The sequence below is a fragment of the Elgaria multicarinata genome, chromosome 12 (assembly GCF_023053635.1).
Source record: "Elgaria multicarinata webbii isolate HBS135686 ecotype San Diego chromosome 12, rElgMul1.1.pri, whole genome shotgun sequence".
In the NCBI taxonomy this organism is placed as follows: domain Eukaryota; kingdom Metazoa; phylum Chordata; class Lepidosauria; order Squamata; family Anguidae; genus Elgaria; species Elgaria multicarinata.
The window spans coordinates 8,082,640-8,108,735 of record NC_086182.1 but is presented as its reverse complement, the minus strand read 5'-3'; the positions used below and the strand labels follow the sequence as shown (position 1 = coordinate 8,108,735).

General features: G+C 46.3%; 2 protein-coding genes across 6 annotated transcripts in view; one reads left to right on the top strand and one right to left on the bottom strand.

The window, feature by feature from the left end:
• The window catches only part of LOC134407234 (secreted frizzled-related protein 1), a 520,297-nt gene that overhangs the window by 150,477 nt on the left and 343,724 nt on the right, over window positions 1–26,096 (bottom strand). The window lies entirely within an intron of this gene.
• The window catches only part of GOLGA7 (golgin A7), a 355,413-nt gene that overhangs the window by 309,305 nt on the left and 20,012 nt on the right, over window positions 1–26,096 (top strand). For both annotated transcript variants that reach the window (XM_063138889.1, XM_063138890.1), the window contains exon 2: window positions 21,930–21,965. The gene's annotated coding sequence lies outside the window, so the exon portion shown is untranslated. The remainder of the gene's footprint in view (window positions 1–21,929; window positions 21,966–26,096) is intronic.

Below are 26,096 nucleotides of genomic sequence, written 5' to 3'. Positions count from 1 at the left end.
AAGCTGCAGGAGCCCTGCCCGCTTTTGCAACTGGTCAAGAGGGCAGGGCTCCTGCAGCTTTAACTATTGTGGTGAAGAGGGAATTTCACTAGGTGCTGGGTGCATGCAAATGACACCTGCCGAAATCCCCTTTTCTATACAACTGTTAAAGATGCAGGGAACTTGTCCTCCTTTCCATATGGTCACCCTATCTTCTCTGCAACTTTGGCAGTACTATGTTTATTCAAAATAGGAGCGGGGTAGGAGGAGGAAGAAAATGCGAGTTGGAGTCTATCCATTCCTGTGTGGCTTTATACTAAGCATACAGCAACCTTTAAAAAAAAACCTACATACATACCAATAGCAAAGGTTCTAACTCAAAAAATGTTCATTAATGATGAGCAAAATACAAGAGCAGGAATAGGGAGCATCAGGGCCTACTCCAGTTAGACTGTCCTCCCTCCCCCAGGGCAAAGTGAAATCTATGGTTCTACTGTGAGAAAGAAGATGGAGCGAAGGGGAAAGGAGCAGGCAAGAGAAACATCAGCGCCAACTCCAATTGGATTGTCCCAGTGTCCCGTCCCACCCCTGCCTTGGGAGAGGAGAGGGAAATAGGCCCATTCCACCAGCAGAAAGTCTACCTACTTTTTCCTCTTCCATCCCCACCCCTTCTTCCTTGTGTGTCATGTCTTTTTTATATATTGTAACCCTTTGGACAGGCACTGTTTTATTTACTGGGAATAAAAACACTTAAAATAAAGAAAAATAAAATGAAATATAATGTTCACCAATGTAGGGAGCTCTGCTAATTGACTGTCAGTATCACACCCAACCCATTCATTCTTGTCCCTCTTGTAACTCAAATTCAAACTTATTTTAAGCAAGGCAGCTGAAAGGTTGCAGATTCCTTTGAAAAGGTTCTATTACCAATGGTACCTCTGTCACCCACACTCGGAAAGTGATTCAGGAAGGCAGACATAATGGCTCCGTTGATATCACACCAAACCATGGTTTTCACTTGCCATTGTTCAGAGCCCAAACCATGGTTTTAGTCTTCCAGAGGTAGACCAATGACTGCAACTAACAGGGCACTTACGGCGATTCGTTTATACCCTGCCAATTCCATTGCAGGAGCAGCGATTTAGTAATGTTGCGCTTCTAGACAGCCAGGGATGATCCCGGAAGCAGGTAAGTCCGGGATTGTTCCCCCTCCCTCCCCGAAGGTCCTTAGGTGTAGAAAGGGCCCCAGAAGCATCAACACACAAAACCCAGCAGCCCTTAGTCCTCTGGCTGACGGATGGGGTCATAGTGTGCTTCCCAAGACTGGTGTCAAGGGTAGTAATGATTGGGCATCTGACGAGGGACCATATCCCAGGAGGGCTCCGTTAACAAGAGCTCTCCGGAGCTGCTGCTCCTGTTTAGGGCTGCATCCTGCTGGTTCACCTTGCCTCTCGCTCTGGCCAGAATGGTGGTGGTGAAAAGCAGGAGCAGGAGAGGCCACGGCCTACTTGCTCCCTGGCAAGCCGGGCAAGCAAGCAAGCGGTAGCAAGGATGACAAAGAGGACGAGGAGCAAGAGCAGCTGGTGGCATGGAGGGTGACTTGCCCCAGGGCCCTCAAAACCACTGATACTAGGGTGACCCTAGGAAAAGGAGGACCGGGCTCCTGTATCTTTCACAGCTGCATAGCAAAGGGAATTTCAGCAGGTGTCGTTTGTATGCATGCAGAACCTGGTGAAATTCCCTCTTCATCACAACATTTAAAGCTGCAGGAGCTATACTCGAGTGACCAGATTTAAATGAGGGCAGGGCACCTGCAGCTTTAACTGTTGTGATGAAGAAGGAATTTCCCCAGGTTCTGCATATATACAAATGACAGCTGCTGAAATTCTCTTTTCTATACAACTGTTAAAGATACAGGAGCCCTGTCCTCCTTTCCATATGGTCACCCTAACTGATACTCCTCTTCAGCTCTGCAATCCCAGGGCATTTGGAGCTGAGCATCCTTCTGGCAGCAGGGGCAGGGTGGGGGGATAAACCAGCTCTCTGCAGCTGCCCCTTCTTCGCTTGCTGGCTGGGACCAGAAAATACTTCACTTTCCGCACTCCTTGGATGTCCTAGGACTTCCATTGTCAAGCTTCCTTAGATTTGTGTGATGTCAAATCTGATACCCGTCTTCCTGTCTCTGCTGGCGACATCCAGTGAGCCCTGCCCACCCCGCGCTTTTCTCTTAATCCATGCCCCCATAATGGAAGGAGCCGTCATCTGCCACACTATAAACTGTCAGCAGATCGCTTCCCAGAGGATCCATCTGTTTCTAATTAAATCCGGCATTTCGCTCTGCGTGTGCATTTGGAGAGATAGCCCAATATCTGAAATTGCTGAGATGCAGGCCACGCGGTCACCTGGCAGTCTGCAAATTGCAGACCCAACGGGAGGGAGGGCTCAAGGAGAGAGTGGGGGGAGGAGGAGGAGGAAGTGAAACGTGACATCTCTCATATTAGGACTTTAAAGTAGCATCCTAAATGCACTCTGTGTGGGGCTGCCCTTAAGGCTACTCTGGAAGCTGGAGCTGGTGCGGAACGCAGCAGCTCAGCTGTTGTCGGGAGCTGCCCCTTTTCAGCATGCAACACCTTTGCTGAGGGAACTTCACTTAAGGTGACCATATGAAAAGGAGGACAGGGCTCCTGTATCTTTAACAGTTGCATAGAAAAGGGATTTTCAGCAGGTGTCATTTGTATATATGGGGAACCTGGTGAAATTTCCTTTTCATCACAGCAGTGAAAGCTGCAGGTGCCCTGCCCTCTTTTAAATCTGGTCACTCTAGTATAGCTCCTGGAGCTTTAACTGTTGTTATGAAGAGGCGATTTCCCCAGGTTCCCCATATATACAAATGACACCTGCTGAAATTCCCTTTTCTATGCAACTGTTAAAGATACAGGAGCCCTGTCCTCCTTTTCATAGGGTCACCCTAATTTATTTAAAGGCAGTGGACGTAGAGGGAAATTACAGCTGCACCAAATATTCTCCAGATCACACTTTTGTGTGGAAACAAGTAAATTTTGGTGATGGAGGATTGTTTTACTGAAAAGCCCAGAGACAATTTGCTCTTTGTTTTTAAAAACAATCCCAATTGGGCTAGGGTGACCATCTGAAAAGGAAAACAGGGCTCCTGTATCTTTAACAGTTGCATAGAAAAGGGAATTTCAGCAGGTGTCATTTGTATATATGGAGAACCTGGTGAAATTCCCTCTTCATCACAACAGTTAAAGGTGCAGGAGCTATTCTAGAGTGACCAGATTCAAAAGAGGGCAGGGCTCCTGCAGCTTTAACTGGTGTGAAGAAGAGGAAATTTCACCAGGTTTCCCATATTTACAAATGACCCCTGCTGATATTCCCTTTTCAATACAACTGTTAAAGATACAGGAGTCCTGTCCTCCTTTTCATAGGGTCACCCTACTTCACTGGCTGCTTATTGGCTACTGGGCTAGTGTGACCCTATGAAAAGGAGGACAGGGCTCCTTTATCTTTAACAGTTGCATAGAAAAGGGAATTTCAGCTGGTATCATTTGTATATATGGGGAACCTGGTGAAATGTCCTCTTCATCACAACAGTGAAAGCTGCAGGTGCCCTGCCCTCTTTTAAATCTGGCCACTCTAGTGTAGCTCCTGCACCTTTAACTGTTGTGATAAAGAGGGAATTTCACCTGGTTCTCCATATATACAAATGGCACCTGCTGAAATTCCCTTTTCTATGCAACTGTTAAAGATACAGGAGCCCTGTCCTCCTTTTCATAAGGGCCTCATCTACACCAAGCAGGATACTGCACTATGAAAGCGGTATATAAAAGGCAGGCGCCACAGCACTGACCATTGATGCATAGCGTATGCCACTTTCATACCGCTCTATCCTGCTTGGTGTGGCTCCTGCCTTTTAGATACCGCTTTCATAGTGCAATATCCTACTTGGTGTAGATGAGGCCACTGTCACCCCTATACTGGGCCAGGTTTAAGGTTTTACTACAAGTGTACAAAGCCCTAAACAACTTGGGATCAGGATACCTGAGAGAGCGCCTTCTCCGTTACCGACCTGCCCAGTCATGGAGGTCACCTGAGGGCATGTTCCTGGTGGTTCTGCATGGACCTATAGTCTGACAGGAGCCCTCCCGGAGAAGAGCCTTCGGCGTGGTGGCCCCCTTTCTGTGCAACTCCCTGCCCCTGGAGGTCAGACAGGCGCCAACACTGTGTTGTTTCCAGCACCTGGAAGCAGTCTTACTCCAGGGAGCATTCCTTTACTGACAACCAAGTTTGTTATTGGCGGTCCATTTTTTTTTAGCATAATAACGTTGTTTTGTTTTATTTTTATAGATATATATATATTCTGTGTCAATTCTTATGTTCACCACTCTGGAATTGGTTTTGGATATGGAGGGGTATACAAATTTCATCCATAAGGAAATGCCATCCCTCTGCATGTCTACTCAGAAGTAAGCAGAACAAAACTCTGCAGGCCATGGAGGCGCAATCACGCCTGTCTTCCTTCCTCTGACCTTGCTCCGTGATTGAACCCTTCCTGCGATGGACCTCGGACTTCTGGGACTGTAGGCTGCATGGATCTGACTGCTAATCTGCATTTAGACCTCAGCTGCTCTTCAGGCCTCTCTTTTGCAGCTCTTCCTCTTGCCTGGTCAAACCGTGCCCTCGGCCACTGCATGTTGATAGCCTTGCTAATGGATTGCCCCTGACTTTAATGCTGAGCCTGATCCAGCCGTAGCAGGACAGGCGTGTACAAAATCATGCGTGGTGTGGACAAAGTGGAGAGGGAGAAATTTTAAAAGATGGCTTTAAAGGGGGCTTAAACAAATTCGTGGAGGATGGGGCTATCCATGACTACAGGTCGCGATTTATTTATTATTACATTGATATCCCGCCATTTTTCCTCCAACGAACCCAAGGTGGCATACCTAATCCTCCTCCTCCTCTTCATTTTATCCTCACAACAACAACAACCCTGTGAGGTAGGTTGGGCTAAGAGTCTGTGACTGGCCCAAAGTCAACCAGTGGGTTTCCATGGCCGAGTGGGGACTAGAACCCAGATCTCCCGATTCCCAGTCCAACGCTTTAGCCACTACACCACAATGGCTCCCACTGATGGCTATATGTTAATTCCAGGATCTGAGGCAGTGCACCTCTGTATACCAGTTGCATGGGGAACATGAGCAAAAGGATGCTATCAGTGGAGGCTGGTGGATCCGTCATCAGTGGGGTGGCGAATCCACTCCGGGTTTCAGTCAGACCCAGTCAGTACCCTACAGGAGTTCTCCAGGGTGCATTGCAGCTTGGATAGCTCTTTTAAAGCTCTGGCTGAAGCCCAGCACATATTCACCACCCCACTGACATCGGATCCATCAGCCTGCACTGGTTGCTTTTGCACACATGTCCTCCTTGTGGGCTTCACATGGGTGTCTCTTTGGCCATTGTGGGAACAGCATGCAGGATTAGATGGGCCAGCCTTCTCCACCCTCCTGATGTGCTGAATTACAATTCCCACAGTTGTGGGAACACAAAATTGAGGACAGCTGAGACAGGCCTTTGGTCTGATCCGGCATGTCTCTTCTTATGTGAATGGTCTGCTGATTCATAGGCCCAGTCAGAGCTCAGACGTAGCCGTTGGAATGCTCCTATTGCAAGAGCTGGTGCTTTGGGGGAAAGGGAATGGATCAGTCAGCTTCTGCTGAGCAGCCTTGACCGCAGCTGGACCCGAATCGCTCACAGTCTTGAGCTGAAACGAACGCACACAAGCATTCCCGTTTGGAGCCATGCAACTAAACAGGATTTTATTGCCCAAGGAGGAGCAGATTCCAGCTGGCAAACAGTTGGCCAAAGTAGGAAGTCTATTGAATACCTGGTGCAAACTGCCTGGATTGAACTGAGGGTTTAAAAGCCTCGGGTTCGTACCACAGACTTCCCCTGCTTGAAAACAAACAATCCCTTTAAAGAATGTGATCAAAGCTCTTCGAAAGCTGTTACCCAGAGTGCTGCAAAAGACTTCCCAAATCTGGAGTCAGGGTCAAAACAGAAGACCTGCGCCTCTGGATCAAATCAAGACCATAGAATCATAGAGTTTGAAGGGGCCTATAAGGCCATTGAGTCCAACCCCCTGTTCAATGCAGGAATCCACCTTCAAGCATCCCTGACAGATGGTTGTCCAGCTGCCTCTTGAAGGCCTCGAGTGTGGGAGAGCCCACGACCTCCCTAGGTCATTGGTTCCATTGTCGTACTGCTCTAACAGTCAGGACATTTTTCCTGACCTCCAGCTGGTATCTGGCTTCCTGTAACTTGAGCCCATGACTCTGAGTCCTGCACTCTGGGATGATCAAGAAGAGATCCTGGCCCTCCAATGTGTGACAACCTTTTAAGTATTTGAAGAGTGCTATCATATAACCCCTCAGTCTTCTCTTCTCCAGGCTAAACATGCCCAGTTCTTTCAGTCTCTCTTCATAGGGCTTTGTTTCCAGACCCCTGATCATCCTCGTTGCCCTCCTCTGAACATGCTCCAGCTTGTCTGCATCCTTCTTGAAGTGTGGTGCCCAGAACTGGATTCAATACTCAAGATAAGGCCTAACCAGGCTGAATAGAGGGAAACCAGTACTTTGCGTGATTTGGAAACTATACTTCTATTAATCCAGACCAAAATAGCATTTGCTTTTTTCCCCCCAGCCACATCACACTGTTGGCTCATATTCAGCTTGTGATCTACAACAATTCCAAGATCCTTCTCGCTTGTAATATTGCTGAGCCAAGTGTCACATTCCACCACTAGATTAATCTTCTCTATCATTTTTCTTGCTTATCATTATGTTTCCAGCAGCAGCCAGCCAGATGCCCTGAGAAGCTTATAATAGCGTGACCATATTTTGGAACCCAAAAAGGAGGACGACATGGCTCAAGGAGGCGCGCCCAACCCAACCTGCTCAGCCCCCAAGGCGGGCCCATCCTGATATGACCGGCCCCAAGGGGGCGTGGCCTTCATCACATGTCTGATTTTACAGCTCACAATTAAGACAAACGTGTTCTACAAAACATGTTAATGTTAAAACCACTGAAATAAAGTGAGCCATTCAATGTATCTGAAATTAACATGAATTTTTAGTTGCTGTAAACATTTCTTTGTGGAGGTTCTTTTTGCTGTCCTCATACCAGATCAATGCAAAAGAACATCTATAATTTTCCATTTTTCTAAAGAAAAAAGGTCCTGGATTAGAAAAAACAAAGGCCAAAGAGCACTGTGGTTAGGACCTGGTACACAACGGCTAGACTAAACAGAAAATGGGAAACTGACAGTAAAGAAAGAAATGTCCTACAACTCCCAGCACTGCACAGACAGCATGCAAAGGATTGTGCCCTAACCAAAAGCAAGCCTCACTGAGATTAATAGGACTTATTCCCAGACAAGGGTGGAGAAAGAAAAGAGGAAGAATGATTGGGTCACTGCAGCAATCTTTTCTCAGGCCCGTTCAACGTGATTTAATATTGAGCAAGAAAGAGCGTCTCTCTTTAAAACATTGTAACACTTGAGATGTAATATAAACTAGATTTTCACAATTTCTATTAAAGGTCTTGCTCCAGGCATAGCCTTTTGCAGATTTTTATCTGTACAATAGTGGGAGAACTGGTGGGAGAAAAGTGGGAGAAAATAGTGGGAGAAAATAGTGGGAGAATATTACCATAAGGCCTCAGTGTTGAGTTTCTACCAAACTCTGTTACTACCACTATCAAAACATCTGACTACAAGTTACAAGAGTTAGGTTTTATTTATTTATTTATTTATTTATTCCATTTATATCCCACCATTTTCCCTCTAAGGAACCCAAAGCAGTGTACATAATCCTCCTCTCCATTTTATCCTCACAACAGCCTGCGAGGTAGGATGGGCTGAGAGTCTGTGACTGGCCCAAAAACACCCAGTGAGCTTCCATGGCTGAGTGTAGACTAGAACCCAGATCTTCCGACTCTCAGTCCGACACTCTAGCCACTACACCACAAACCACAAGTCAGACATTTAATATGCTAGCAATATTAAATGGATAGTCAGTGTGAAGTTCAGGTTAATTCTGGTTAACTTTGTGTGAATGACTAGGCAGTGTAGCCGAATCCTACTCAGAAGTAAGTTCAATGGAGTTTAGTGAACACAAAAGAAGACGAAGCACTCCATCTGCTTTTCTTCACCTCTGCTCCCCTTTCTCCAGCAAGTGCAACCCCCTCCTGTCAAGGGAGGTTTGCCATAGGATTACATTGGCCTAAAGAAATGTCTATAACTTTTTTATTTTTAATGATATAAAAATGAAATTTGGTGAGCTTACAGATACCTTGGAGATGCTTAAGCATTTCCAATTTTAGACAGATATGTCCATCAGTTTTCTTGCAATGAATTTTTTAAAATGTGAGTTCCAGTCACTTCAAAGTGCTATAACTTCCTCATTTTTCAAGAAACACACATGTAACTTTGTGATAGAACCTAAGCGGGGCTTGATGCATGGCAATTTTGAAGCACATATGTTCATCCACTGACTTTTAGAATTATTTTTAAGATTTTCCCCTCAAACCATCCCCCCATTTACAAAAATGCATTTATCACCATCATTTTTTAAGGTAAACACACATAACTTGGCAACCGGATAGCTTCTAAATATATCCTTAGGAATGGCAATTTTGAAGCACATGGCTTCATCTGCTACTTTTTAGGGGGTTTTTTAAAGTTTGAGTTTTTAAAATTATTCTTTAAAAATACGCTGTCATTTTTCAAGATACACACCTGCAATATTGCAGCATGATAGAACCTAAGTAGGGCTATATGCATGGCAATTTTGAAGCAAATAGGTTCATCCGCTGATTTTTAGTAGTTTTTTTTAAAGTTTTGCCATTCTCCTTTTACAAAAATGCATTCATCTCTGTCATTTTTAAAGGTAAAGCCATGTAACTATGCACTACGATAGCTTCTAAATATGGTAGGTCTTTATAAGGGCTTGATGCATGGCAATTTTGAAGCATATAGATCCATCCGCTGATTTTTAGTGATTTTTAAAAAGTTTTAGCCAAGTTCAGAAAGCTCTGTGTGTATTGGCAGCCGACAAGTTCTTAAATAAATTAGAAATTTCCTCTCAGCAGGAGTGTTAACCACTTCAAAGGAACACAGGCAATACTAAGACAGGGAGGCCCAGTGGTTTGGCCCAGTATTAGGGGATTTCCAACACATTCACCTGCAGCAGCAAGTGGGCTATCACCTTTCTTGCAGGGGGAGGGGTACTACCGAACAGAAGATGCAGCCGAGACAACCAGCTCAATAATCTGTATTGATTTATTAGTATTTATAGAAGTTTTAAATCAACAGATTTCAGTGTAATGAACAAAAAACATAAAAACATAAACATGTAAAAACTACGTTGGGAATACAATGCTGACATCAACTGATGTGTCTTCTTCCCAGCAGAACCCAGAGAGGATTGGAGAATGTCCCGGATCCCTCAGGAGAGTGGAGTGTACATAGTGGATGAAACAAGACCTCTGCCTAGGCCACGTCGCAAACCGTCTAGCTGCCATGCCAACTCCTCAGCCGAAACAAGTGCCGACCAGCCTGCCGAAGGTGGTGGAGGCCTCCTTCCAAGGCCCGTGATTGAAAGAAAGACCCCTTGGCCGAAGCCAGTACAGGGCCCTTGGCAAATGCCAGTAGAGAAGCCTGTGCCGCCTCCAACAACGGTACAGAAGCAGTTGCCGCCTCCTGTGCGGAGCCCAGATATCACCAGGTGGCCAGAGCCACCCCACACGTCTACCCCGAAGCCGTGCCTCCCCGTCTGCAGAGCCTAGTGACAACTTCGCCGCCGAAGCCACGCCTGACATCTCTCCCGACATCGATGGCGGCCTGCGTGGAAAAGGCCGTGGCAAAGCCAGGGCTGACCGATGGACCCAAGCCGGATGGAATGCGGCCTATGGCACTCTGGAAAAATGAAGGTATAACATATTAGTCTTCCATTCAAACAAAAGGGGTTTTAAGTGATTCTGTGGAAGAAACTTAAATTATCTTGACTAGGGAGGAATACGGCCCTGAAATGGACCTTGTTGCCTAAACCGTCTTCTCTGTTTCATACCTTGCCAGTAGAGATTCCTGGAAATGAGTTCAAACGTTGGCAACAAGCTCTAGCCACGTTCAGTGGAGGGGGCAAGCGCATCCGTGTCAATCAAGCGACTCTCTTCCAGCCAACTAAACTAGGGGGGTTGGGTGTCCCAAATCTTAGGCTGTACCATGATGCCTTTCAATTGAGGCAACTACTCAAAATAATTAGGAACAAGACCGCAATCCCGTGGGTGTCAATTGAAAGCGCCCCCTGCATCCCTACAATTAGGGCGATCCCCTTTCTTCCAACACTGAAAAAACATGTACAAACCATTAAAAACCCGTTTTTGAAAGCAAATGTAAAGGTATGAGCAAAATGGGCAAAATGGTTTGCAACAACCCCTTCCCCCTAACCCTGATTTATCAATAGGAATCCTGGCGAATCCTTACAAATGTCGTAGTCTCGTCACTGACCTGTGCGGCGGCTTTGGATAGTAAAGCCGCATTGGCCTGGACGAATTGGAAGGTGGTGGGTTGGGTCCATCGGTCTTTTGCCAAGGCGTCTCTCCCAGTTTTGCCAGAGCGGCCTTTTCGACGCAGGTCGCCATCGACTTTCGGAGAGATGCCCGGTGTGGCTTCTTCGGCAAAGTTGCTCCTAGGCTCTGCGTTGGGGGTGTCACCGGCTTCAGAGTAGAGATGTATTGTGGGTTGACCCACAAGGTGCTGATTTCTGGGGTCCGCACACGAGGCGGCACCAGCTTCTGTACCATTGTTGGCGGCGGCGGCACAGGCTTCTCTACTGGCACTCCCCGAAGGAAGAAATTGTTATTTCTTTCGTTCTGGGGCCTCGGCAAGGAGGCCTCCACCAACTTCGGCAGTCTGGACGGCACTTTTCTCACCTGATAAATTGGCCATGGTTTCTCTGCAGCTAGACTTCTGCGGTACGACCACGCATCAGGCCGTGGCCTTGGCAGAGGTCTTTCTCCTGTGTTGTACATTCCTCTCTCCTGAGGGATCCGGGGCAGTCTAAAATCCTCTCTGGATTCTGCTGGGAAGAAGACACATCAGTTTATGCAAGCGTTCTGTGTGTAATTCATCCTACACTACACATACAATCTATAGCTGGTGCCAGACTACTTTGCGCCCTAGGCAAGGTGAGCTACTTGCACTCCCTCCCCCTGCAAATGGCCAACTTTGATTTTTAAGAACAGATGTTTTGTAGAAAAAATAAAAAGCACAAAACTTATTCTGTTTTTTCTTAAAACAGCTAATTTGTATAAAACGGTGACCCTTAAAGGGCAGTACTGCGCCCCTCTGAGGTCTGCGCCCTAGGCGGCTGCCTAGTGGGCCTAATGGTAGCACCAGCCCTGCTTCTCCCAATACGTTGACCATTTCTTGCACCCCTTCGTGGCTCAAATGCCTTCATATTTAAAGGAGACCTCTGCTTTCATCCATAAAATAGAGGGGAAATGTATTCCGCCCGATGCCTTTACGGCAACTTTGGACGTCAATTCCCTCAATACTATCCCCCATATTGAGGCACGCAATGCTGTTGAATGGTATCTCAATAAACGGGATAATCTTTCTCCACCTACCTATGTCCTATTAGAACTTACTGAGATCATATTAGAAAAATACTATTTTAGGTTTGATGACAAAAAATTCCAGCAGATTCGAGGCATTGCCATGGGAAGCCCTTTTGCCCCTAGTGTGGCCAATTTAAGCATGGCACGGCTGGAAGAGGATTTTATCTCTCATCCGGCTCAAAACCCCTTCTATAAGGAAATGCTATTCTATAAACGATACATAGACGCTATTTTTTTAATTTTTGCAAATCCACATAGTTTGACTTTTTAACCTGGATCAATACTATAGCAACATCAAATTTTCCTCTCATCAAGATAGAAATGAGACTGCACTTTCGGATACGTGGGTTTACTGCCATTCTGATCACTTATATCTAAAAAAGTTTATAAAACCAACAGACAGAAATTCTTTCTGACATTATTCCTCATTCCATCTTCCACATCTAAGAAAAAATTTCTTACCTGCCATGATGCTGAAAAGGCCACGACTCTGGAAAGTTTCCCTAATGCTGAGTCACGCAGCTGAAGTCCTTACCGTCCCAAAGTCCGGTAAGGAATAGGCCACACACTTGCAATGATGTAAAACTGTTTATTGCTGTTCCCATGGTAACCTGGGATTTGTGAGGTGGGCTCAAGGGGAATATTCAAAGTGGGATATGGTGATGAAAGACGGTGTCATAGCAGAAGGTAGGGTGACCATATGGAAAGGAGGCCAGGGCTCCTGTATCTTCAACAGTTTTAGAGAAAAGGGAATTTCCCTTTTTATCTCAACAGTGAAAGCTGCAGGAGCTATACTAGAGTGACCAGATACAAAAGAGGGCAGAGCTCCTGCAGGTTGAACTGTTTGATGACAAGGGAATTCCATCAGGTACTCCATGCATACAAATGACACCTGCTGAAATTCCTTTTCCTCTACAATTGTTACAGAAGCCCTGTCCTTCCTTTTCCTATAGTCACCCTACAGAAAGCAGAAGAGCAGACCAAGGGCTAAGAATTCAGCTAGGCAGGGAAGAGAGTTAGTGGTTCACAGACTCCCTGTATCTGTCTGTCGAAGAGTCAGTGATCTCCATCTTGACCTCTAGAGAGCAAGGCCTAGTCTGAGATGGCTGAGATAGTTCAAACAGAATCACTTGAAAGCCCTTTTGTTTGAATGGAAGACTAACATGTTATGCCTTCAGGTTTCCAGAGTGCCATAGTAGTGAAGGGTCCTTTTAGTTACCCTGGCACTAAGTATGACAGGGTCCAGAAGATGGTAGTGATATTACCTTGGATTCCTGTATTGCAGTAAATTTGGTGTGTGTGTTAATAAAGAAATAGACTTGTTAGTATATGCTCCCTGAATGCAAAAGTCTTGAGTTCAAATTTCCACCAATGCCTAGGACTCCCTAGATAACCTCAGGCAAGCCTCTTGGAAGTGGATTTTCTAGATCCATTTCTAGATTCTAGGGACAGTCCTCGATTCAAGCTAATCAACCTAGGATTAATCCTATCAATGGCTATTAGTCATGATGACCCTATATTAATTACCCTCAGTGTCAGATTCGGTTTGGCACTAAATACCAGTTGCTAAGGAACAAGGAGGGTGCCACTGCGATCATGTCTTGGTTGTGCATTTCTCACACCGTCCACACTGGCATTGTGGGAGGGAATCACAAAAGAACTGTGCAATCCGCAGCAGTTCTGAAAGGAAGTCAACGCTTTTGGAACTCAGCTTCTCAGTGGGCGGAATTCTGGATCTAGCAGTATCTCATGCTGCACCTCTGGCTATTACAGAAACAGGTCAGATCACCAGTCCCATTGTAGTACCCCCCAGAGCAGGCACATTGAAGCAATGTAACTTAGAGAAATGGGGACCTACCAAGTTCCCACGGATTCACTGTGTCTACTCCAGTTAGGAGTAGCAATTGAATTCAGGCCATTATCTCTCTTTCAAACCAGAAACAACAGAATAAGGATGTTTGTCTAATGTACAACTATCATGACTATCAGAGGTTGCTACATCCCATACACTGACGAAGCAAAAGCACATTGGTGGCATCTTCCTTTCCCTTCTAAAATTTTCGAGTAATTCAACTACTGCCAGCACACGTTTCATAATTTCCCTTTACATAGATTTCAAGTATAAAAAACGATAGATCTACTGGTCCCAGGCAAAAAGTATCTGGACATACTCTAATTCTTAATTTTAAAGTTCAGTTTATTGAACACAAAAGTACCCCCATCACGTGTATTACGATGTTCAACACACTAAAATAAAACCACTTTGAGAGCATTTAGCTAAATTCACAGGCAAGTTCCTTTTAAGTGCATCTCAGAGACTTTGCTTATTTCAGATTTATTGAGATTTTCATCACCTGTTTTCTCCCATTAATCTAACAGAAGAACAATTATATGGAAGAGGCTTCTTGCTCAGCTGGCATACGAACCCACTAACAACAAGTCTGCCACAACATAGTACAGCGTTGGTGTAGAGATTTTAAGCATGATTTTTTTCAGACGTAGATGAGATTCAAGACTCAAGGATATTTTACATGGCACTGTGCAAGTGAAATGACCCAAAGTTATTCTCTTGTCTGAAAAGCGATGTAGGAACTTTGAGTAGCTGTAAAAAATGCAGAGGGGCATATTATAAAAATCATAGAAGGACCGAGTTGAAAAGGGCCTTAGAGACCATCCAGTCCAGGCCCCACCTCAGTGCAGGTTTTGCAATGCAGGATACAAATCAAGCAGCCTTCTTCAGTTAGTGTCCTGTGGATGTTTTTAGACAAAACCCCCCAGCATTCTTTACTGTTGGCCATACTGACTAGAGCTGATAGAAGTCCATATCTTCTGGAGGGCACCAGGTTGGGGGAAGGCTGAACTTAGGCTCTATTAAATCCATTGCATCAGTGTTTTATGGATTGTCAGGTGGCTTTCTTTCTACCATCCTGCCTTGATGGAATTCTTTTTGGGGGGTTAACCAGAATTTAATTCTGCTTGCACTGATCCACACTTGCACTGATGGGAACTAGGCCAATTCCTTCCTGAAAGTAAGAAACTGATCCACAAGTCCATGGAATCCGTGTAACTTGGAGATAGCTAGTCTGCAGGGTGATTTCATAGAAATCTGAGGTCATTTGAGCTTCTCTACATGAGCTATTTGTTGCATACTCATGATTGACCACGCACAGACGTTTGCAGGTCCTTTCCATGACGTGGTCAACTTCCAGGATGTTTCCCACACTTTCCCCAGGTAATCTTGCTTTTTTAAAAAAACAAAAAAACAGAGATGATGCACTCTTTAAAATAATTGCAGGATTAATTCCGCCACTAGATGGCACTGTTTCAGTTAACTTTATGGAGCATTGCCCAGAGGGGAAGCTTTCAATTACAAATCACTTGGTTGCCATCTAAAGAAGGCCATACCGAACATGGAAAGACCCTAGAAAAAAGAGCCTGGTAAGGACGTGTTTTTTCCTTAATATAGAGACATCCTTTGAATCTGTTGGAGATTTCTCCAACATCCCTAGCATCCCTGATAGATGGTCATGCAGCCTCTTCATAAGTACCTCCTGAGGGAGTCTGTTCCACTGGAGTCTGGAGTAGCAGAGAATGGGTCCACTCCATCTTCCGCAAGACAGCCCTTCAGATGTTCTTCAGGGCTATCCCATCTCCCCATAATCTTCTCTTCTCCATGAGAAACATCCTCAGTTCTATCAACCGTTCCTCATAGGACTCGGTATTCAGACTCCTCACCCTCTGGCTTGCTCACCTTTCCTTTGGACACGCTGCAATCTAACCATGAAAGTTATAATCTTCCCTTGTTTGTCTCTGGGCCTCTGGTATTCCAGAGATATATTCCCCCCTGAACATGAACAGTTAGATATTGTGGCTAAAACCTGGTATTGGTTGACCTCTTCACAAATGTGTGTAAGCCCCTTTAAAAAAAAAGACATCTAAATAGTAGCCATCACCACATCTGGTGCTGGTGGTCAATTCCGTAAGTTCAATGCCGGCTGCAGGTTTTTGGGAGCCCTTGGGAAAGACACCTTTAAGTAGGCCTCCTCCCTTAGTGAGTTTACCTTTTCACCACCACTATCACCAGCTGCTGGCACTTTTCCTCCTTTTCCTCACTATTGCTATCATCTGCTTGCTTGCTAGGCAGAGAGCCAGTGCATAAGCAGGCCATAGAATCACCTGCTCCTCCTTCTACCTGGGCCAGAGTGAGAGTCAGGTGAACAAGCAGGTTGCAGTGGTGAAGAGGAGGGAGTCTTATCAATGCCCCCCTGCCCTCAGCAAGTGCCCCACCGTGCTGGCCCTGGCCCTGCGTAAGTTTATTACACACCAAGTACTATTTCCTTTCCTCAATCCTGGATCTACTGCCGACCATCTTCAGATGGCTGGTTGCAGAAGTCAACGTGGCCTGCAGGGTAGCTTTATTTATTTGGTTTTGATCCACCTGTGGGCAAATTGATTCACCCAAGCTAGTTTTAAAAGTTTCTTTTGGCCTTTTTCTTCACCACCCTCACCTGACTTTCAGTCCGTTCAAAATGCTTTCTGTTCACGAGCCTGGAAGTCAGTTCTGCCAACTTTTCCTGCATACCTGTTAGTGCAACATCTGCTCTCTCTCCAATTAAATTCTACCACAGAGAGCAATATATGTTTCCATTTCTGCACAAAAATGGAACAGATGTTTGGACATGAATCAGTTTTGTCTCCCACAAGGATTTCCTGCAGTTTGGGCCTTGTGTGTGTGTGTTTATGGGCATGTGTGCCATGTATTATAAATGGCTGGACCAAGTGTAGCAAAAGACCAGAAACACCCTCGAACTTCAGTTTGTGGAGATCCCTGACTTCAGTTCCCAGCTAAAGGGAATTTTGCAGGGAGGAAACTTATAAAATCTGAAATTGTTGGCCAAGGGGCAACTTTACAAGACTTTCCCATTCACATTATACATTAAGACATCTATTTCTGGGGAGAATGGAGTGGGGAGGGCATTGTGGTACCACTAGGATGACCATATGAAAAGGAGGACCAGGCTCCTGTATCTTTAACAGTTGCATAGAAAAGGGAATTCCAGCAGGTGTCATTTGTATGCATGCAGCACCTGGTGAAATTCCCTCTTCATCACAACAGTTAAAGCTGCAGGAGCTATACTAGAGTGACCAGATTTAAAAGAGGGCAGGGCACCTGCAGCTTTAACTGTGGTGATGAAGAGGGAATTTCACCAGGTTCCCCATATAGGACACCTGCTGAAAATTCCTTCTCAATACAACTGTTATAGATACAGGAGCGCTGTCCTCCTTTTCATATGGTCACCCTAGGTACCACCACGTATCCAGAGTGCACTGCCTTGAGAAAGGAACTGTCATAAGCCTTCCCCAACTTGGCACCCTCCAGATGTTGGATTACAACTCCTATGATCCCCAGCCATCATGCATGTAGTTGTAGTCCTGCATGTCTAGAGGGCACCAGGTTGGCGAAGGCCGGCTTAGAGTAAAGGTGCAGAACCAAAGGCCTGTGGGCGAAATCCAACCCTCCAGGGTTTCCCAGATGACCCCCCCCTTTCCTCCAACCCAGGGATGGCCCTACCATGAAGCGGTAGGAAGCAAGCACAGCAGGCGGCAGAGGATGGGAAGAGCGGCGCTCCCCCCCCTCCAAAGGGTCCGCTGCTGCTTGGTCCTGCTGGCCACCTGCATGCATTGCTTCAGCTAGCAACCTGCCCTGTGCCAGGCCTGCTCCAACCACTGTCAGTTTGCTGATTCCTGACTTTTGCACAGTTTCCCCTCCCCTCCCCCCATTCTAAAAGATGGAAATGCCTTTCCCAAGCCTCTGTTAATGGCAGGAAGAGCTTTAAGCTAAAGTATGTTGGTATGTCTGGCCATGCCCCTTTTGCCTTTGACTCCTCCCCCTCGGAACATGCCCCTCGAGAGTTTTTCAGAAGTTGAATTTGGCTGTCGCGGTGAAAGCAGTTTTGCACTCCTGGCTTAGAGGGCACCCCAGTGATAAGGTGAGGTTTTTGGAGTCTCTCTCCAATTAAGAGCAGAACGGCAAGAGGAAACCCCAGACTGAACTCAGTCCATTGCCACCTAGTGACTGAATGATACAACGACACTACGTACACAGTAGGCCAATATATATATATCGCAATTATATAAACGTTTCCGAGCCGAATTCAAGGTGCTGCTGTTGACCTATAAAGCCTTACACAACACCTTACACAGTACATGATGGAATGCATCTCCGGACACGAACTGACCCACAACACTACTCTCTGCATGCAAGAAGGGCCTCAGTTATAGGGCAGCATAGAAATGAAATGAAATAAATACATATTTAAGAGAGCGGGCCTTCTTGGTGGTACCCCCCATCATTTATGGAATGATTTCCTTGACCAGGCCCGCCTGGTGCCAACATTGTCTTTTTCAGCACCAGGTTAAAACTGTCCTGTTCTCTTAGACATTTGGCTGCATATAACGAGTCTTTTGATCAGTTCCTAGATTATCTCTAGCTAACAGTTTTAGATTGTTTTAGATATATGTTGTTGTGTATGGTATCTATTTTATGTTCGTATGTGAATGGTTTTATACTTTATATGATGTATTTTAATGGGTTTGATTTTTTATTATTATTATTATTATTATTATTATTATTATTATTATTATTATTATTATTATTTTGTGAGCCGCCCAGAGAGTTTTGGCTGTGGGGTGGTAGAGAAATATAATAACTGAAGCAATTCACAGAATAGAAATAAATGTAAATTACATAAATGTATATAATTTTTGATTAAAAAAATAAAGAATATAAATTGACTCCTGTTTTGCCAATTACTTTATTAGAAAAAAAATACATTCTTATTGCAGTTGATCACATCCCTCAGAAATCTGCCAATCTGAATAAAGAGCTCTGAGCAAATGCTCTTTCGACCCGAAGGACAAATTCCAGTTACGAAAAGCTCTTACGGTCCTCTTTCAAAGTCGGGTCTTATTTCATGTGGAAAATGTAAGTTGTTTATTTATTTTTAGCTGTTAAGCAGTTTCTTAAAAAAAATATGCCTTGGTAATGCCAAGGCGATGAGGAAATGGAGGAGGAACAAGAGGAACTGATGGCAATGGTGGAGAGGAGGTATTTATTATATATTTATTTATTTATTTATTTATTACATTTCTATACCGCCCAATAGCCGGAGCTCTCTGGGCGGTTCACTGAGGGAAGGGGTGGCTATTGTATTGAATTGAAGGGATCATGCCCAAGGGCCCTCAGAAACCAAGACCTGGCACTGCCCAACCTGCAATATTAACCAATGAAGGCTGGTGGCTCTTGTTTCAGTGGGGCTGTGAATCCACTCTGGGCTTCAGTCAGAACCAGTCAGAATCATAGAATCATAGAATAGCAGAGTTGGAAGGGGCCTACAAGGCCATCGAGTCCAACCCCCTGCTCAATGCAGGAATCCACCCTAAAGCATCCCTGACAGATGGTTCTCCAGCTGCCTCTTGAATGCTTCTAGTGTGGGAGAGCCCACAACCTCCCTAGGTAGCTGATTCCACTGTCGCACTGCTCTAACAGTCAGGAAGTTTTTCCTGATGTCCAGCCGGAATCTGGCTTCCTTTAACTTGAGCCCGTTATTCCGTGTCCTGCACTCTGGGAGAATCGAGAAGAGATCCTGGCCCTCCTCTGTGTGACAACCTTTTAAGTATTTGAAGAGTGCTATCATGTCTCCCCTCAATCTTCTCTTCTCCAGGCTAAACATGCCCAGTTCTTTCAGTCTCTCTTCATAGGGCTTTGTTTCTAGACCTCTGATCATCCTCGTTGCCCTCTTCTGAACACGCTCCAGCTTGTCTGCGTCCTTCTTGAATTGTGGAGCCCAGAACTGGACGCAATACTCTAGATGAGGCCTAACCAGGGCCGAATAGAGAGGAACCAGTACCTCACGTGATTTGCATCCTAAAGGTGCTCTCTACCTTGGATAGCACCTTTGGAGTTCTGACTTGGAAAAAAAGGAGGCTAAAGGAAAACATGATAGAGGTGTACAGAATTCTGCATGGTGTGGAGAATATGGATAGAGAGACATTTTTCTCCCTCTCCCAAAATACTAGAACCTGATGGGGTCCTCCCATGAAGCGGGTTGGTGGGAGATTCAGGACAGATAAAAGGAAGGACTTCTTCACACAGCGCAGAGTTAAGCTATGGAATTCGCTACTGCAGGATGTAGTGATGGCCACCCATTTTAAAAGGGGGCTGGATGAATTCCTGGAGGAGAATTCAGTGAGCCTGTTCTGACTATACGCTAAGCTACGGTGGTTTAAGCATTTCGAGCTTAACATTATGGGTTAGCATGTCATGCAAATCATGACTTAGCGTGTCGTGTGGACCATTCCTAACCGTGGTGGCTACATAACCACACTTTAAACACGCTCATTAACCAATAGCTGCAAAATTTTTCACAGCCTAACTATGGCTTAAGTGTGCTGAACAGGCCCAATGGCTACCAGTCCTGAGGTCTATATGCTACCTCCAGTATCAGAGGCAGTAAACCTATATACACCAATTGCTGGGGAACATGGGTGGGAGGGTGCTGTCACACCCGTGTCCTTCTTGTGAGTTCCCAGTCGACAGCTGGTTGGCCACTGTGTGAACAGAATGCTGGGCCAGATGGCCCCTTGGTCTGATCTAGCAGGGCTCTTCTGATGTTCTTATGACTGAAATTCAGAGTGGATTCACTGCCCCACTGAACTCAGAGCCACCAGCCTTCAATGGTATTAACACTGGACTACACTGCAGGGCCGTTGTACGCCTGTCCCTCCCAGCCAGGCCCTTTCCCGCTTGCGCTATGGGGATAATGGGTCACAGTCTTTGGATAATTGGACAGGCTGCTGCTGCCCCACTCACAGCAACGTCAAAAAACCCCAAAAAACCCTCCCCCCATTCATTTCTGAGAGCAGAATCTCTCTGCGTGCCTCCTCCTGCCAAGTAAGCCTGCCCAGACCCTAAGGTCATCCTCAGGGTCCTTCTCCGTGAGCCCCTGCCAAAGGAAGTGAAGCAGGTGGCTACCAGGAGGAGGGCCTTCTCTGCTGTGGCACCCCGGCTGTGGAATGAGCTCCCTAAGGAGGTTCGCTTGACACCTACATTATATGCCTTTAGATGCCAGGTTATTTTGTGCCCTAGGCAAGGTGAGCTACTTTCACACCCCCACCAAAAAAAATGCCAGCTTTGATTTTTAAGGACATATGTTTCCTGGAAAAAATAAGCACAAAACATGAAACTGCTAAATTTATTTTAAAGTGCAAGGAATACATCATGCCAATTATAGCAAACAAATTGGAAAGGAACATCTAAAATGCATTATTTAATAGGAATATCACCTCCAAAACATCCCAACTCACACACACACGCGCACACACAGCATCACTCACTCCAAACACACGCATGAACACATGCATTTACTCAAAGACCCCATGCACCCCATTCATCCATACATTCTCCCTCTCTCTTCCGGGCGCATTCCGGAAGTCCGAACATGGAGCCGCCCCACCCCAGCGTCCCTGGCTTCGCTTCAGCTGGGTGGGCGCGGAGCGCCGTCTCGCCCACCCAGTCCCAGCTGAATCCTCGGGCCGGGCCGGCTCACAGCCAACGCGCATGAGTGTTGCACTGTCCCGGCGCCCGTCTTAGCTTGGCGCTCTAGGCGGCCACCTGAGTGGCCTCTATGGTAGCACCGGCCCTGACGCCAGGTGAAGACTTTTTATTCTCCCAGCATTTTAACAGTCTATAAATAAATTTTAACTTGGTGTTTTAAATTCGTAATTTTGCATTGCTGCTGTTTTGATCTGGTTGAGCTTTTATATTGTATTTTATATTATGGTTTTATACTGTTGTTTTATACTTCGAATGGTTTTAATTTTTGTAAACCGCCCAGAGAGCTCCGGCTATTGGGCGGTATAGAAATGTAATAAATAAATAAATAAATAAATAAATAATAAGCCCCAGTGAGCGCCCGCCCTGGTGCGCGTTGCAAAAGCCTCGGGGGCTTAATTGGGGCAGCGTGCCCCGCCCCGCCCCAGGGAGGGGCTCCTTGTCAACGCGAACCAGGAAATGACATCTCCCGGCAAGCGGGTGGGCGGCTCTACTTCCTTATAGCTCTACGGCGGGCCGCTTCGGCGCTTTCCCGAGACTGGCGAAGGAAGGCAGGAGCGAGCGAGGACGCGCGCGCCGGCTTTACGGCAGCCGTAAGTGACGGCGCGGAGCGAGCGCGACAAAAGCTGGAAGAGGAGGAGGAAGCAGCCGCGGCGGCGGAGGAGCTCCGGCTCTGCCCGTAAGCGGGGGAGGGGGCTTGGGGAGGGTGGCCGTCAGCGGGGGGGGGGGAACCTATTTGATTTGGAGGGAGGGTCCAGAATGGGGGAGCGGAGGTGGGTGGCTGAAGTGTGGGGGAGGGAGGAAGGAATTTGAATTGGGGAGGGAAAGGGGGGTCCTTTGATGGTGGAGCGGGGGGTCTGAAGGCAGGTTGACCATCCGCACTCGGCCACAGAAGTTTGGTGGGTGACCTTTGGGCTGGTCATACACCCAACACACGCAGCGCATGTATTGCGCACGTACACTGTCCACCTAGCCTACCTCGCAGGGTTGTTGTATGGTTAAAATGGGAAGGGTGGGGAGAAGGAATGTGGACAAGGAGACATTTTCCTCCCCCTCCCATAATGCTAGAACCCAACGGGGGTCCTCCCATGAAGCGGAGGGATTCAGGACAGAAAAGGCAGGACTGCTTCACACACCGCGCAGAGTTAAAACTATGGGGTTCGCTGCCACAAGATGTCAGGGTGGCCACCAATTTGGGTGGCTTTAAAAGGAGGTTGGATAGATTCCAGCAGGAGGCTAGCAGTGGCTACGAGCCCTGATGGTTATGGGCTACCTCCGGTAGCAGAGGCAGTAAGCCTATGTATGCCAGTTGCTGGGGAACATGGGTGGGAGGGTGCTGTTGCACCATGTCCTGCTTTGTTGGTTTGTGGTCGACAGGTTTTTGGCCACTGTGTGAACAGAGTGCTGGACTAGAGGGACCCTTGGTCTGCTCCAGCAGGGCTCTTCTGATGGTCTAAACCATATATCAGGGGTGGGGAACCTCAAGCTCAGGGGCCAAAACTGCCCCTCCTACAGTCCCCATCCAATCCTTTGGGATTCTCCAGAGAGCTATGGTCTTTTCCCCTGCTTTTCTCCTGTCTACCCCCACCCCATCACTGATCATGTGGTGGTTTCCTAGGTTTGGGGCAGTTCCCCCCCACACCTTATTGTAAAAGACTGAAATGCCTCTCTTAAGCATAGTTGCTGGCAGGAAGAGTTTTACGCTACGTTATGCTGGTGTTTATTGTATTTTTGTCCTGACCGCTTTGCCTTTGGCACTGCCCGCCACCAGAATGCAGCTCTTGAGAGCTTCTCAGGTTCCCCACCCCCGCCATACATGTGGTCTTGAACTTTCTGGAGGAAGGAAAGGATAGAAAATGGCATCAGTAGAATACTTTGCATGTCTACAGTACTGCCTAGTGTTCCACAGAGGGTACCTCGTCCTTAACAATAGTCACGCAAGGCCAAACAGTGCTGTTTTGCAGGAAGCAATGAGATATTGAGAGAGAAGGTCCTTTTGTAAGTTCATAGTAGATGTGCAATAGGTGCCAGGTATTGCCTGGTTTGCAACTCTGATCTTTTAAATTTTCTCCGGGGGGGGGGAGGGGGGAGCCAATTTGATATGGGGCAGGGGGACAGGGGAGCAGTTTCAAATAGGAAGCTCTAAGAGGATGGGTGGCTGTTTGCTGTCATCCCACCCCCACCCCTACTCAGGGTTAAGTATTTATAGGGTGCTTTAAAGAGTTCAAAGTGCTTTGTGTACATTACCTTGTTGAAATAATCTTTCTGTGAGCCTTACAAAGACTGCTACATGCTGTTAGGTACGTCAGTATTATTATCTTCAAGTTGCAGAGGGGATGGCTTACCTAAGGTCCCCTGCTTTTGTGTGTGACTGAGGAGAGATTTGAACTGGGGACTTACAGCTATGGTTTGTAGCTTGCTTTTTGGATGGTTGTATTGCATTCTCTAACATAGTCTTCCCCAACCTAAGAAGAGCCATGCTGGATCAGACCAAGAGTCCATCTAGTCCAACGTTCTGTTCTCCTGGTGCCCTCCAGATATGTTGGACTCCCATGGTTTCCGGACAGTATGCTGGTCATGCAGTAGTGGGGAGAGGAAATTTGAGGGGGGAGCGTGTTGCAATTACAGAAGAGAATTAGTTTTTCCTTTAAATTACCCTCCTATCTCCACAACTCAAGGGGACTTTTAAACTAAAAATAAAATCTGATGACTATATTTTTTCTAAAATGTTCATGGTGCTACACAACGCTAAGGTGAACAAAGCTGTGGCAACATTTTTGAAGCCTAGAGACAAGAGCACATGGTCTTTGGGAAAGGGAAAAGTGCTTTTAAATCAGTAGCTAAGGGCCCTGCTCGTTGGCCTTCCAGGTTTGAAACAAGAGCTGTAGGGTGTCATTTGAATTGCAGGGAAGGCCTTTGGCTCGGGTTCCGTTTTAGGTTTCAGAACAGAGAGATCTTGGAAAGTAGGACCTAAGTCTTCTAAGCAACGCCTAAGAGCTGTCCTTAGGTGTATTCAAGACTAGGTTGCGAAATGCAGTGCGTGACGACCTAATTTTTGTAGCTATTTGTACGTCATAATAACTAGCAATATTACTGCACAGATCAAATGGGCATCCTTTTTAAGCAAAAGGATTAATGCCTTTGGCATGCATAGCAATGAGATGGGCCTATTTACTTGTTCATAATAATAGTCACCAGTGTGTAGAAACAGTGGGTTGGTCAGAGATGCACGTTTTTGCAAGGAATGAACACATGTGATGTAAAACACAGGCTGGGAGAGACTGCCCTCCTTGGGTGGCAGCCTGAAATCGGAGATTGGTGAAAATTTGAAATGGTGAGAAGGTTAGGAGGGAATAGTAGTAATAGTAATAGTAATAATATTAATATAGAATTTATTTCTTAACCCGCCTCTCCATTTTGATGAAGGCGGGGAACAACAGTAAATATAAAATACGTAAAACTGAATTAAGAACATAATATTCATTATTAAAACATCTTAAAAACAGCCTAAAATTCCCCTGGATAGGCCTGCCGGAAGAGATCAGTCTTGATAGCTGTCTTGAATGCTAATAGAGTGTCAAGTTGACGAGTCTCCTCCAGCAGGCCATTCCACAGTCTGGGAGCAGCAGAATAGAAGGTCCTCTGGGTAATACCCATCAGCCTAACTTTGACTAACTGAAGTAGATTCTTCCCAGAGGACCTGAGTGTGCGGGGCAGATTGTATGGGAGAAGGTGATCCCTCAGGTAGCCTGGACCCAAACCATGTAGGGCTTTACTGGGTTTATACTTCGCCCAGAAACTAATTGGCAGCCAGTGAAGAGATTTTAAAACTGGTGTAATGTGGTCACCCCTAGGTGTACCAGTGACCAGCCTGGCTGCCATATTAATTTTTGTGAACCGCCCAGAGAGCTTTGGCTATTGGGCGGTATAAAAATGTAATAAATAAATAAATTTTGAACTAGTTGAAGTTTCCAGACTAGGCACAAAGGTAGCCCTATGTAGAGCGCATTGCAGAAGTCGAGCCTTGAAGTTACCAGCATGTGCATGACCATCTTCAGGTCTTCTGACTCTAGGAAGGGGCGCAGCTGGCGTATCAGCCGACGCTGATAGTAGGCACTCCTGGCCGTTGCATCTACCTGGGCTGTCATTTGGAGTGACGGATCCAGAAGCACCCCCAAGCTGCAAACACAGTCTTTCAGGGGGAGTGTAACCCCACCCAGAACTGGTTGACACACTGCCAAACCCAGGTTGTGGCCTTTGACAGCAAGCATCTCCGTCTTGTCTGGATTCAGCTTCAGTTTGTTTTTCCTCATCCAGCCCATTACTGCCTCTAGGCATTCATTCAGAGGAGACACGCTATCCTTAGCTGACGCTGTTGTCGAAGGCATAGAGAAATATACTTGGGTGTCATCAGCATACTGATAGCACCCCGCCCCATGCCTCCGGATGATCTCTCCCAGCAGTTTCATGTAAATATTAAATAGCATTGGGGAAAGGATGGCACCTTGTGGTACAACACACAGCAGCTCCTCCTTTGAGGAGCAGCTATCCCCAAGCATCACCATCTGGAACCTGCTCGAGAGGTGGGACCAGAACCACTGCAGCACAGTGCCCCCAATTCCCACACCCCTCAGGCATTCCAGAAGGGTACCATGGTCAATGGTATGAAAAGCCGCTGAGAGGTCCAAAAGCACCAGCAGGGACACATTCCCCCTGTCAATGCTCAAGCGTAGATCATCCACTAAGGCGACCATAACAATCTCAACTCTGTATCCGGCTCTGAAGCCGGTTTGAAATGGGTCTAGAAAAT